Here is a 15056-nt window from a genome sequence, read left to right as displayed (position 1 = left end):
TATGGGCAAGAATTTTTTCTTTTTTTAAATCCCTGAATCCCTTGCAGGTGTTGTTTCTACTGAGACACAAATAGATTATGTGTATAATGTTTCACAAAAGCCTTAAAATATTATCAACCCAACTTGACACATTAAGAAACTGAGGTAGAGAGATTTGTCATATTGTGCAAGATTAAAGAGAGGCCACGACAGACACCATATTTAAATCCAAGCCCCTGCTCCAGTGCTCACACTAGAAAGTTTGACATACTGCCCCTTTTCTGCCCTCTCCCTGCAATAAATCTCTGAAGAGTATTTTCTGTGCCACCTGGAATCACAATCACATCAATTTTCCACAAAGAGCTATGTGACTCCTTGCAGGAAGTAACAAAATCTAAAGTGTTGGGATGGGAGGAGAGATTTGCATTTTCTGTTTCTCAAAGGAAACATGGCTTTAAAAGAAACTGAAAAGCACTTATCTAGTCTAAGCCCTCATTGTGCAGAGAAAGAAATGGAGGGTCAGAAGAGATGAGGAAAGGGCCTTATTAACAAATATTGCCTCAGCACAGCACCAAGCCAGCCCTGGGCACTACTGAGGGAGGTTCTGGGAGGCCCAGGAGAATGAGTGTTAGAAAACGGAAAGAGAAGAAGCATACAAGGCCCTGTCTCTACACCACCATACCATGAAATTCCACCAAATTACCCAGTATGGGGGCAGCCAATAATAAGGTGGGGTAAACAGGTTACAGAAACCTGGAAGTCTCAACCATAGTGGAAATTCCAACATTTACTATGTTTTTTTTCCCAGTTCAAGCATCAACTCAGTGGGCACTCTGTACCAGGGACTACACGAGGCCTGGAGTTCTCCCAAATACAGATCTCTATTACCACGTGTGCAAACCACATAAAGGCCACCAGAAGAAAAGCGCTCACAGATAACATGGAATTACTGAAACTGAAAGCAGCTAAAGAGCATATATTACTAGGAAAAACGGTGCTGCTACAAATGGACTCATGGACATAGAAAGCAAACTGTTCTTAGCAGGCAGGAAAGGGGAGATTAACAGATACACGTTAATAAATATAAAATAAATGACAAGGGCCTACTATATAGCACAGGGAACTATATTCAATTTCTTGTAATGAGTTCTACTAAAAACAATCTAAAACATATGTATATACATATGCATATGTTTATAACTGAATCTCTGCTGTACACCTGAAACTAAAATTGTAAATTGACTACACTTCAATAAAAAATAAATTAAAAAAATAAGTAAAAATAAAAGAAACGCCATTAAGAAAAAAAAAAGAATACTGTAATCCCCTTAGCTGTAGGTGCTGGAGAATCCTGGTTGCAAGCACCAAGTCCACTGGATCACTCCAGCACTGGCTGTCACTCTTTCTGACCATTAGAGAGTCACTTGGCTTCACTGAGGTTACTTTTCTCTTCTGTGAAAGGCTACAGTAGCAACTAACGATGTATAGAATCTCATCATTCACAAGCCCAACAATTAGTGAGGACTTCCCATGGGCCAGGCTCTGGAGAGATGAAAAGATACAGTCCCAGATATATTCATGGGTAGAAGAAATTTATGCCATAAAGACATTAATTCTTCCTGTTTTGATACACAGATTCATTGCAATTCTGATTAGAATTCCTACCAGATATTTCATGGAATGTAACAAGTTATTTTATGGTCAGGAATAGGCATGAAACTTCTTTAGAGACACCACTGAGGAGGGGTGGGTATGTCACTCATTTTCACTGGTCTTTCTGATGTGATGAAAACGTTCTGGAATAATAAATGTTGCACCACTGTGAATATGCTAAAAGTTGCTGAATTGTACCATTTAAATGGATGGACTTGATGGTGTGTGAACAATATCACAATAAAGCTGTTATATGAAAAAATATTTCTTGACAATTATTTTTCCCTCTATACTACTAGTCTGCCCCACGATTTAAGAAAAACAAAAAACCAAAACAAACCAAACTGTGCCAGGAGCTCTTTAGGACTGCAGTGTCCCTGGGTCTCCAACGCCTCTGGTGGTGCTGTTCCTGTTAACGCACCCTAGCTGGGCTGGGCTAGTTAGGGACTGTAACTATCTTTTTAAAATCGACGGTTACACGTTTCACACTGGGAGTGGGAAGGAAGGAGCATGTCACAGCCTCATGCCTTCAGCTCATTTTTAACTGAACCAAGCCCTGCTTTTAACACTGTAATCCCTGGCACTATAAAAACACGTGACATCAACCAGCACCGCCATCATAACACCTGAAAGTGTTCAAGGTACTTACTTGGGGCTGAAACACTGAGGGAGGAGACAGAAGCTCGCTCAGCACTGAGGATCCAATTTCCCGACTCCACCAGAAGCTGGGCTTTACAGCCGGAGGCTCTCAGCCCAGGGAGCGGCGCCCACGCCGCTGAGCTTGTCCTCAGGGAGCAGGAAAGGAAGAGCAGGGCAGCCCCGGGGTCGCGGGGCAGGGAAAGCGGGGGTGGGGGGTTGGTGGAAACGCGGGCTGCAGCCCCGCTCGGAGGCCAGCCCCAGCCCCAGCCGCCTGCCCCCGTTCGGGTCCGCAGAACCCTCCCGCCCGGGACACAGCCCGCCCAGGGGCGGGGACGGGCCGGCGGCCAAGGAGAGGCAGCCCGGGAGGAGAGGACTAGCGGGCGGGAGAGGGGAAGGGGACGCCAGCCACGGACTGAGGGGGGCCCGGCTGGGTGAGGGGCTGCAGGTGCACACCTGGCCATGGACATGTGTGGCCGGGGCGCCGGGGTAGGTTGCGCGGGCAGAGGGGTCTGGCCAGAGCAATTCAGCTGAACACAGGCAGACTGGCGACCTGGGGGGCTGTGACATGCCGACCGCCCTCCCGCAGCCGCCTGACCCCTTTCCCGGGAGCCCCCCACCTTGCACTTCCACAGCCAGAGGCCCCGGCCCTGGGCAGGAGCTAAAGGCCTACCGGTCGACAGAGCTGAGAAGCCTTTGGGGCCGATCCCCGGCTCGGAGCTGGAGCTTCCAACCCGCGGTCCAGCTGGCACCGACTGCCCATGCGCAGGAGGGCCAGCGATCCACTCTGGGTTCTGCGAGAGAAGGTGGGGCAGCGAGGGAGGGAGAAGATGGGAGGGGGAGGAGAGGAGGGGAAAAGTGGAGGGAGACAGATGGACCGGAAGAGCAGAGAAAAGGGATGGATCTGGAGAGGGGAGGGTCGTAGCGGAGATGGAGAGAAAAAGCTTTACCTCTGGGGGCACCCCGAAGGAGGCGGCAGTCCTGCCTCTGCACCATTCTGTTACCCTTCAAGGCCCGCAGCTCATGTTTTACCTCTCTGATCCAGCCCTCCATCCGATGCTTCTGCAGAACCCCTATGGGTATCACACCCGTTGCCCCCACGCGGAGCTGGGTTTTCTGTTGCTCTGGGAACCAGCACCCGCAGGTGTTGTCGCTCAGAACTACCTTGGGAACAGTACCTATTCCCCTTTTACACGGTGGGAAACAGGCAGGCATGATCTCTGCCTTAGTTCCTCTCTCCCAGGTGTTGGGCTGGCGGGGAGAGGGGTGGTACAAGATCAGAGCCCCAGACAGAGCAGACTGCCTGAGTGTTGGTGCACAGTCCCCATCCCTCCTGGGTAAACCACACCCCACCCTAGTGGAACCATCAAGGGCTCACAGTAGTTCCCTGGGTGTGGGAGAGCTATCCTCATGTAAAGGAAAAGCCCAGCTGGGCTAACAAGCTAAGTCACAAATCTAAGTGTGATAAATGTCGGTTTACTGATCTAAATTCTGCTGGGCTAACTCGTAAATCTGAAGTTTAGTGTCAGTTTACTGGGCTAACAAGCTAACTCGTAAATCCAACCTCAACAGTTGTCAGTAACGTGATCTATTACAAGTTGATAAGCTCCAGTGTACTGATTCCTTGATTTTTGTTGTTTGAGCCTTATTGGCTAATACCCCTTACTTGTAATTAACCCTTTAAAACCTCATGTGCATGTCTTGGAGTTGCTCAGAACTTCGGAGCAGAAGCCCCTCTGAGCCCGCCGGCATAATAAATCTGAGTACTCCAACCCTCCCAGTGGTGCTTGTTTCTTGGCTGGCCTGTTGTTTCCATAACACTCAGTTCCAGTGCCCTGCTTGCTAGGTAGATAGGAGTGTTACCGAGTCCAAATTCATTCTCCTCAGTGCAGGACAGGGCAATAAGTTGGGAGACCAGGTGTTGGGGCAAGGAATAGCAAGTCTCTGTAGACCTAGAAGACAAACTATTCCAGTGCCCAGGTTGCTAGGAAGATAGGAGTGTTACTGTGTCCAAATTCATTCTCCTCAGTGCAGGACAGGCCAGTAAGTTGGGAGACCAGGTGTTGGGTCATGGAATAGCAACTTTCTGTAGACCTAGATGGCAAAATAATGTCCTGGAAAACCATCTCCCCAAGTCAGAATTCAGGCTCCTTTCCTACGTGCTTGGTTGTTGCAATCTTCCTGGTGTAGGAATTCCTTGTTGTTAGAATCCTTTGTTCTTGCAGCTATCTGCCTGGGTCAAATCTCTGTAAACCTCCAACAAAACAAACGTTATTTTCTATTCTGTAATTTGTTATCTTTTTATGAATGAAAAAGTGTTAAATATCCTTAAAGGTCAAAGCCTTCAGAATAGGCTCTCCTGTATATTTCAGGCTCTAAGCAACATTGTTTTACAAGCAAGATGAAGCCTAGGAGACAGAGCATAGGGTTAAAGTCAAATGAAAGGATCTAATATGCAGTCAGATTTGTTCTGTTCTATTACCCGGGCAGAAGCCAGTTGAGGATTTAAATCCCTTTAAGTTAAAAATATCTAAAACTTTAAAGGAATTTACATACATAGTTGGGAATGTGCATACCATATCTGGAAAAGCACACAAAGGATAGTAAACAGTGGCATCTCCAGGGAGGGCTGGAAGAACAGAGGATGAGGGTAAACTTCTTTCACTTGTGTAGTTTTGTGCTCTGTTGGAATTTTTTTTAACCATTTGCATGTATTTCTTTTTCAGTTAAAAAAAATGTGTAATGGAGCAAAGGAGTAATTAGCTCAGCAAATACAGCAGCCATGGAATCACTGAGTCATCACTTTTGACTTAAGCCAGGAAGCATTTATTGACTCTCTCCAATGTGCCCAGTGCTGTTTTAAGAGTTCTTTTACTATTATTATTTATTAATATTATTACCACTATTATTATTATTGTTATTTTTATTTTATGAAATAATAACAAGGTATTCCCCACCCCTGCCCATGGCTGGTGGGAAACCAACTGAGTTTTTATTGAGTTGTTTTCCAAGGAGTAGAGATGAGTTATAAACTGAACACTTCTTCAGGGCAAAACAGGCGGAGTGGTTTTACAGCACTCCAGACAGCTATGAAGGGTTTTCAATAAAGGTGCCCAGAGGCTGAGAGAGAAATCCTCCAGGGCCCTAAAAAAGCTGCCCAAACTGCCTTCTCCATGGCACTACTGAAGTAGGAAAGAACAAATCTGAATCCATATTTGATCTGTTCCTTTGACTTTAAGAAAACCACGTTAATATGCTCCGGTCTTTTCATGGGTTATGATGTCACAGAGGAGACGGACAGGTCAACAAGGGACCACTCTGCCGTGATCACTGAGCCGGGGAACGGAATGGGCGGCAAGATGTATGACGCAGCCATAGCAGTGCCCGTGCTTCTAGGCAGGTAACCAAAGTCGCCTCGACAAGGTGTCAAATATTTGTGCCCACGTCCTAATCACCTGACGTGTATTAAAGAGAAATGGAAACCTATAAAAGTCCAATACCCTTGGTGGGTACACCGTCCAAAGAGCAAAGTCACAGTTTGACAACTGGCCATCCCGGCTCCCTGGGATTCATTCTTGGAGAACCTTAGAAACCACTCCTCTGTCCTTAAGAAGTGCTGCATATTTGTCCTATCTTTGGCTCAGGGATGGAGCATGTTCAAGTGAACTTTAATGTCTGCACAGATTTGACTGTCTTTCTCCAGTTTCACGTGTCCATTCTAAAGAGGCCTGAGCTAAGTCCATCCTCCATAAGATCTATTCCCTCCAGTGACAGCTCATTGAGCCTGCAATTAAAAGCCAACTGAACAAGACTGTCTGTCCTCAGCTAAAAAGTTCACCCACCCTTCACTGCTTTCTTAATCTCCTCTCCTGGCTAACTGCAACAGACTAACAACTCCCTCTACCAAGCTCCCCAACTATGTCAGTTTTTCTCCCCAAAGAGAAACTAAGGTCCATAAATGAGGAGTCAACTCGATAGTCACCTCTGAATTCTTAGCATATAGTAATGTTAATAAATAGAACTATGATTATGGCTTCTTTCCTTTAAAACATTTCCAGTTATTTGAATGAGACCTTGGAAGAGAGGTGTTTGCCGTCCAGTATCTTGATCCACAAGACTCTGGAAGCCTTTTCGGAATGGCTGCTCACTGATTCATTCAAACCACAGCTTCTCATTCCAGGAGTAGCTGTGCTTCTCTGCCAGGAGTTTGTGGTCACTCTCATGCCAGAAGAGCGTTAAACTTTATCCTTACTTTGGATTTGTAATTTTTCCCCTCTTCCAACAAAATTGACTTTCCTTACTGTTTTGCCTTGAGGAATTTTGTTTTCCTAGTTCACCCTTTAGTAAACCATGCTTCTCGGAATGGGCTTGGCCTTACATATGATCAGTCATCCAACTCCCAGTGTGAGAGGCTTCGGGCTCACCTCCTGCCCTACTGTCAAGGCAACTGAAACTCAGTACAGGAGCCAACAGGCCCCCCAGGGCTTCTAAGGCTCATGTATCACCCAGAATCCCTGCTTTCTGGTTTGTCTTGGCTTCTGAGGATTTCCCCTCAGTTTCTTGACAATTAGCTGTGCAGCTTGAAAGATGAGGAAGGAAGGTTTTATTTCTTAATCCGCATTTTAAGAAACTTGTGTAATGAAGGTTTTCATAAGTTTCTACAACCCTCCATTGCCAAGACAGAAAACACACTAGATATTTTCTATGTTTAGATATCATGTGTATTTTTCCTTTTGTTTTCTTAACTGCAAACAGACATCTTTTAAATAAAAAAAAATTAAGGCCCCAAATAGGATAGAGAAAGGGCATACAAAATTAAAGGGCAAAGACAGAAAAATGATAAGTACTCTACAAGTTTAATATAATACTTATTCTATGGATCAGATCAGCAATTCTCAGTAACAGCTAATTGAAATATGACCATGAGGTAAAAGGTCTCTCTTGTCAGGAGATGGCTAATAGAAATTAGAATTAAATCAACAAACTAAAATTCTAAGTCTGGCGAGGTACAGAAGGCTACCAGCAAAATGTGTCGTCTTCTGGAAAGGAGGGAGGCTCACCAGCTGTGGAGCCTGAGCCCATGGGAGGTCGGTGAAGTGAGCTCTGTAAGTACCCAATTAGCAAAGTGGGTGATGAATAAAGAGACGTGAGCTTTGATGACAGAGATGATACTACTATTCACTTGTCCTGTAAAGTATGTCTTCACGTTCAGTGATCACTACCTCAGCGTCCTCAGGGATTAAGATTATAGGAAAATTCACAGCCTGGGCCCAGACCTCCTCTTTGAGCTCGTGACACTGCACTTAGATGTCACAAGGGCAACACCAACTCCACCTGCAAAGAGCTGACTTCATGGTGCTCCTCCCATAGCCGTCCTGCCCAGGGCCCCTGGTCGGGGGGCAAGGTCTCTCTGCCTCTCCCAGCTCAGGCCCATCACTCACAGATGTGACTGGACCCCTCCTTCAGGGCCCAGATTTCCTCAGTCACCGAGTCCCACCACCCACACCTGTCCTACCAGATACTCACTGGCACTCAGCTCTGACTCTGTGCTGGGTACCATGCTGCACACTGTGCACACGTTATCTCACTGGATCTCCACAGCAGTCCTGGGAGGTCGGTACATCACTGCATTTATTGATTAGATAAATTGTTTCTTTTCCTTGAGTGCATCATCCAAAGTGACACGGCTACTGAGCCACAAAACTGGGACTGAAAACCACTTGAAAATTCTACACTCCTTCACCTGGCAGCCACCCTAATCTGACTCATCACATCACCTCCTGCTGAGCCTTCTAAATGTTTCTAAGCATTCTACAAGACAAAAGTGATCTACGAGAGCACCCCACTCCCCTACTTAAAATCTGTCAATGACTGTCCACTGCCCTTAGGAGAAAGCCCCACCGGGCCTGAGCACAGCCCAACGGCCCGGCATCTGCGTTCCCTGCGCGGCATCGCCGCCTCACCCACCACGCAGCTCTACACTGGCTGTGTCCAGGACAGGGATGCTGACTCCGTACAACCCGGGGCTCGTCTCAATCGAACAATGATCACCTTCTTCAGTGTCCACCTTCTTCACTGCTGACTCTCAGAAAAATGTTTTCTCAGGATGAAACAATATCTTTTTCCTTACAACTTCCCGTCATTGATAATGAGCTCCACCCAAAGAGAGAAGACTTAATTCTCAGTCTCCTTATCTGTAAAGTGAGAATAACAAGAAAATATGTGAGGTTTTAAGAGAAATAATATTCATGTGAGGCTGAGGGACAATTCCCAACATACAGTAAGTACTCAATATGTGCTTACTTATTATTAATAAGAATATAATGCATTCCAGCAACCTTAACTCAATGTTTTATGGCTATGTCCAACAGACTACAGACAAACTGTTGGACGAACCCCTTTGAGCGGATCAGCACAAGCATACTGGGAAAGGTAAGCGCTGACTCCGGTTACAGCTGCAGCCACCCAGCACTATGGGGCGGGGGCAGTTTCTCAGACTATTACATGTTGCTTGAGCATTTAATTGTCACTAATGAATAAAGACAGGTGTTCTTTAGTCAAAGCTCCTGAAACATAAATCTTCAAAGATTGATGCAAATTAGATTTCAAGTACAACACTCTCTCTAGAAATTATTTGATAATAGTCTTAGCTCCTCTGCACATCAAAAGGGCATGTTCTTAATATATCTGACTACACCGAAAGTGTTGTTTAAAAGAAATTAAGATGAAGCCATCCTAAATAAGCTCTCAGTATCATCTTCACAAAGCCCCACCCAAGGGTCTCATTTCTCACTTCCACATAGGTGTTCAGGTAGCTTAACCTGGGTCTTGGTTTCTTATAACATGGGGGTGGGAAGAGTTGTGGATAGATTTATGTTGCAAATATAAACCTAGGGAAGTTGCTGCGTAGAAATCCTAGAAATAAACAAATTGATATATAGTCCTACCTCAAGAAGCTCAGACTTTCCATTTACAACAGCATTAAAAATTAAATGAGAGATACATTTAACAAAAATTTACAAGATTTGTACATTGAATATTTTGAAGTATCATCAAAACATTTTAAAAGATCTACATATATGGAAGACATCTCATGTTGATGGAATGGTAGACAATATTGTTAAAAATGTTAAGACTCCCCAAAGTGATTTACAAATTCAGTGGAATCCCTATCAAAATTCCAGCTGACTTCTTTGCAAAAATTGAAAAACTTATCCCAAAATTCATATGGAAGTGCAAGGGGCCCAGGACAGCCAAAGCAATCTTGAAGAAGCAGAGCAAAGTGGGATGACTCACTTTAAAGTGTACTAAAAATCTATAGTACTAAGTCAGTATGGTACTGGCATAAGTTTGGATAAATAAATCTATGAGACACAATAAAATCCCAGGGGGAAAAAACTTACATTTACAGTCAGTTTTCCACAAGGGTGCCAACAACACTCCATGGAAAGAATAGTCTATTCAACAAATGGTGCAGGGAAAGCTGGGTATCTGCAGGCAAAAGAATGAATCTGGAATCTGGAACCCCATATTTTATATAACAAATAAAAATTAATTCAAAATGGATCAGAGACAGAAACGTAAAAACTAAACCTATAAACTTCCTAAAAGAAGACACAGTATAAATCTTTGAGGTCCTAGGATAGGCTTTGGTTTCCTAGATACAATACGAAGAGCACAAGTGATAGAAGAAAAAAGCAGATAAGCTGGACTTCATCAAAATTAAAACCTTTTTGTTACAGAGGACATCATCAAGAAAGTGAAATGACAGGGGAAGGGGGTATCTCAACTGATAGAGGGCGTGCTTAGCAAGAAAAATAAAATAAATCAATACATCTAATTACCTCACCTGTAAAGAAATTGTTTTAATGTTTAAAAGAACTAAAGTGAAAGCACAATCTGCAGAAGAGGAGAAAAATTTTACAAAGCATGTAACTAATAAGAGACTAGTATTCAGGATATATAACAAATGCTTAAACCTGAACAATACAAAGAAAATCGACCCAATTTTTAAAATTTCCAAGGATTTAAAAAAATACACAAATGGCCAATACGCATATGAAAAGAAGCTCAGCATCAGTAGCCAAATCAAAATGAAAATGAGATCTTATTTTACAACCACCAGGATGGTTATAATCAAAACATGCACAATAACAAGTGTTGTTCAGGAGGCAGAGATACCTCATATGCGGCCAGTGGAAAGGGACAATGGTGCAGCTTCTTTGGAGAAGTCTGTTGTTTCCTCAAAAGGTTAGAGTTATATGGCTCAGCAATTTCACTCCTACATGTAGAGTCATCCCTTAGTATCCTCGAGGGGTTGGTTTCAGGAACCCCCCATCCTGGATTCCATAATCCAAGGATGTTCGAGTCCCTTTACAATCAGCCATCTGGATCCATGAAGTGGAAACTACAGATATGGCGGGCCAACTGTACAGCCAACAGAATGAAAACATATTCTCACAAAAACTTGCACATCAATATTCATGGCAGTATCATTCAGAGTAGCCAAAGGTTACAAACAATATCCATCCATCAATGAACGGATAAACAAAATTACCAAGAATAGTCCCACAAACTTTTGGTCATTGAATCTTTGACAAAGGAGGTGAGAACATACAATGGAAAAAAGACAGCCTCTTCAGAAAATGGTGTAGGGAAAACTGGACAGCTGCATGTAAATCAATGAAGTTAGACTACTCCCTCACAGCATACACAAAAATAAATTCAAAATGGCTTAAAGACTTAAACATGTAGACAAGACACTATAAACCTCTTAGAAGAAAACATAGGGAAAACATCTGGCATACATCTCAGCAATGTTCTCCTAGAGCAGTCTACTCAAGCAATAGAAATACAAGCAAAAATATACAAGTGGGATGTAATTAAATTTACAAGCTTTTTCACAGCAAAGGAAACAGTAAGCAAAACAAAAAGACAACCTATGGAATGAGAGAAAATATTTGCAATAAATGAGACTGACAAGGGCTTAATTCCAAGAATATATAAACAGCTTTTACACTTAATAAGAAAGAAAAACAAACAACTCAATCCAAAAATGGGCAGAAGACCTAAAGAGACTTTTCTCCAATGAAGACATACAAATGGCCAATAGGCACATGAAAAAATGCTCAATATCATTATCAGAGAAATGCAAATCAAAACTGCAATCAAATATCACATCTCGCCAGTCCGAATAGCCATCATTCAGAAGTTCACAAACAATAAATGCTGGAGAGTCTGTGGAGAATAGGGAACCCTCCTACACTGTGGTGGGAATGCAGTTTGGTGGAGCCATTGTGGAAAACAGTATAGAGGTTCCTCAAAAGACAAAAAATTGACCTCCCATATGACCCAGCAATCCCACTCCTAGGCACATATCCAGAAGGAACCCTAATTCAAAAAGACACCTACACCCCAATCTTCACAGCAGCTCTATTTACAATAGCAAGACATGGAAAAAACCTAAATGTCCACTGACAGATGACTGGATAAAGAGGTTGTAGTATATTTGTACAATAGACTACTATTCACCATTAAAAAAAAAAAATAAAATAATGCCATTTGTAGCAACATGAATGGACCTGGAGAATGTCATTCTAATTGAAGTAACTCAGAAAGAGAGAGAAAAATACCATATGAGATCGCTCACATGTGGAATCTAAAAAAAAAAAAAAAAAAAAGAAAAAACAACCAAACAAAAAGATAAACTTATCTACAGAACAGAAACAGACACAGAGACATCGAAACCAAACTATGGTTACCAGAGGGGAGAGGGTGTGGGAAGGAATAATTTGGGAGTTCAAGATTTGCAGATAGTATGTATAGAGTAAACAGCAAGTTTATACTGTATAGCACAGGAGAATATATTTAGTATCTTATAGTAACTTATGTTGAAAAAGAATATGAAAATGAATACAGGTATGTTCCTATATAAATGAAGTGTTGTGCTGTACACAAGAAGCTGATGCAACATTATAAACTGACTAGAATTCAATGAAAATATTTTTAAATAGACAAAAAACAAACAAAAAAAAAGATATTATCAAATCAAAAGAAAAAATTACTGTTTGAGGCTACAACATGGATGGACCTTGAAAGTTTATACTAAAATAAGCCAGACACAAAAGGGCAAATAGTGCCCTTTTAGGTGAACTGTCTCTAAGCGTTTATTGTACTATTCCAGTACATTTTCTGGAGGTTTGAAGTCTATCAAAATCAAAATAAAATGTATTATTCATTAAAAACATAAAATGATTCCTCACAGGAGGGCTTTAATTATTAAATGCAGAAATGCATGTAAAGATCCTGGAACAACAATTTGCATGTCCACAGACAGTCACTATTGTCACTGCCACTCAGAGGGTGGTGCCAGCGCTGATGAGGGCTGCCTCCACTCGCTCCCCTGCAGAGAGGAGTGAGGGCCTGGGCTCTGACAGGAAGGGTGACCATGAACATTGGTTAGACAGAGCCACTCCCCAGACTCTGCGTTACCCAGCTTTCTTATACAAACTGCTCCATCTAACATAAACACGCTACAGGGATGGATCTTACAACACAGGGAATATAGCCAATGTTTTACAATAATTATAAATGGAATATAAAAATAAAAATTGTGCAACTATTGTACACCTGAAACATATCATATTGTAAATCAGCTATACCTTTATAAAAAATTAAAAAATAATTTAAAAATTTTATCACTTTAGTATTCAATTCGGTTTTTAAGTAACTACTAAACAGCTTAGAAAGTATAAAATATTTAAGTGTGATAAGTTTATTTACATATTTATTTACTTTCAGCCTCCTGCTAAAAGAGAAATTAAACAATTTTTTTAAACACAGCTTAACAACCATAACAACAAAAAGACAAAAGTGAGAGTGAAGACAAAATGGAGATTGAATACTTAAATGAAACCAGGGGAAGGTAATGTCATAAAAATGAATGCCATGAAGTTAGGGTAAGTGTTAAAGGCCGACTAGAAATTCAGCTGTAAGATTCTTGGCAGCTAAAGCAAAAAGTAAAAGATGATGTGATGGGTGGTAGAGCTCAGTGGTAGAGCGTGTGCTTAGCATGCACGGGGTCCTGTGTTCAAGTGCCAGGGCCTCCACGAACAGATAAATACACCTAATTACCTACCCCCTAAAGAGCCCCAAAGAAAAGAAAAAGAGAAATTTGTTTCCTAAAAAAACCTGATATTAAATTTAGATTAAATACTTGAAAAAAAAAAAGTAAAATAGAAAAGATGAGTGACACAAGCGATAATGCCCGTGAGATCAATCTGCAGTGGCTGCTGGCACGTCCCCATGTCCCACGTGGGAAAATCTGAAACATCCGCCTCACCACTCAGAGTCATCCTCAGCCCACACCACCCCTCCTCCTGTTAAATGCAGGAGCACGGGTAGGGCCCGGCCTTTGCTCTCTCTGTGTCATCAGAGTGAGACAGGATGGAAGGGGGCAGAGCACAGCCATTCAAGGAAGGCCACAACAATTAACATCAAAATGGTGAAGGATTCAATCCCCAATAGGCCTTGAGGCTCAAGATGAAGAGATATAACTTCTAGCAGAGCTTGAGCTTCATTATACACCCATTGTAATAGTAACATGGTGAATAACATGCCCCAAGGCACCATGGCCATCCCAAGGCTAGCCACAAAAGGTCACAGGGTGGGAAATGGCCAACTCCCTGGGAATCCCAGCCCCTTGCCCTTAGGCTGCTCAGTCTACTTATTAGCATATGAAACCACCAAGCCCAAGAAAACGAGCAACACAGCGCCACCTCGCGGTCACCGCTCTCTCTCCCTCTTCCGAGAAGGCCCATACTTTGTCTGTGGAGTGTGTACCTACTTTTAATCTGAGCACCCGAACCCCACAACTCGTCCCCATTCTCTTGCCTTTCAATGTGTCTCTGTGAATAAATCTACCATTACTCAACAGTGGCTTGCTCTTGAAACCTTTCCTGCATGAAGCCAAGGACCCACGTCTGGTGGGGCACATTCCAGGGGCTCAACCAAAGCCTGGGACACAGCCCTTCTCATGCCCCACATCTGTTTTCTTGTATCAACAGGACTGGGATATGAAGGGAGTTCTGAGGCCCCAGCTAAGGGACAGAAGCAGCCCCCAGGGCTCAAAATGGCGGGCAGCCCCTCCCCCAGCAGGGGCCCTGAGGTCGGCCCTGTTCTCTGTGGTTCCCTGTTGTGCTGACCCCCTAGCCAGACAGCGTTCTCCTAGGCCTGTCCCCATAAAACCCTTCTCTCCAAAATACAAGCACATCATGTCACAGTCCTCTTATTCAACCAGGAAGTTTTCAGCGCACTTTTTCCTTCCCTAGTAAAGAATCTATCTGTCCTCCCTCCCATCCCACCACTTCTTTCTTTGTGAGAACTCTGTACTCCTCACATACCATCCTGAACGCAGCCGCCTTGCTAGCTGGGACCGAGATGCTTCAGTCTCACACAGCCTGTGTCCTTTCACTTTCCCTTTCTACCTTAGAAAGCCTTTCCTGAGTCTCCCACCCCTCTGATTCTGAACTTCATAAAGTGCTGAGTTTGCAGTCACTGTGTGCATACCTCCCAGGTTTTGGCTAGTTTTCCTTCGAAAGATCTTCACTAAGGAGCTGCATCAAGAAGTTTAAAGAGGCTATTCTTACATCTGAGCTGAGGAGCCTGCATAAAATTTAAATGGCTTTGAAGAGAGAGTTAACCAGGGACAGAGAGGCCGCAGGTCCTAGTCAACCGTGTCATGAGGCAAAATGTTCTTCAAAGGCTCAGAGTGGCTTCTGAACACGGAG

At 43.2% G+C, this 15056-nt stretch overlaps 1 protein-coding gene across 5 annotated transcripts in view; it reads right to left on the bottom strand.

Annotated features, from left to right (window-relative positions):
- The window catches only part of LOC135323024 (uncharacterized), an 89559-nt gene that overhangs the window by 52458 nt on the left and 22045 nt on the right, over positions 1 to 15056 (bottom strand). For 2 of the 5 annotated variants that reach the window (XR_010384102.1, XM_064494275.1), the window contains 4 exons: positions 10450 to 10695; positions 9672 to 9759; positions 8320 to 8462; positions 2282 to 3172 (listed from right to left, as the gene is read on the bottom strand). The gene's annotated coding sequence lies outside the window, so the exon portion shown is untranslated. Of the gene's footprint in view, positions 1 to 2281; positions 3173 to 3300; positions 4252 to 8319; positions 8463 to 9671; positions 9760 to 10449; positions 10696 to 15056 lie in introns of those variants that run through there. The other 3 variants (XM_064494273.1, XM_064494274.1, XM_064494276.1) reach the window with 3 other exon arrangements.

The sequence above is a fragment of the Camelus dromedarius genome, chromosome 15, assembly GCF_036321535.1.
Source record: "Camelus dromedarius isolate mCamDro1 chromosome 15, mCamDro1.pat, whole genome shotgun sequence".
NCBI lineage: Eukaryota > Metazoa > Chordata > Mammalia > Artiodactyla > Camelidae > Camelus > Camelus dromedarius.
This window is presented reverse-complemented; position numbering and strand designations above follow the sequence as displayed.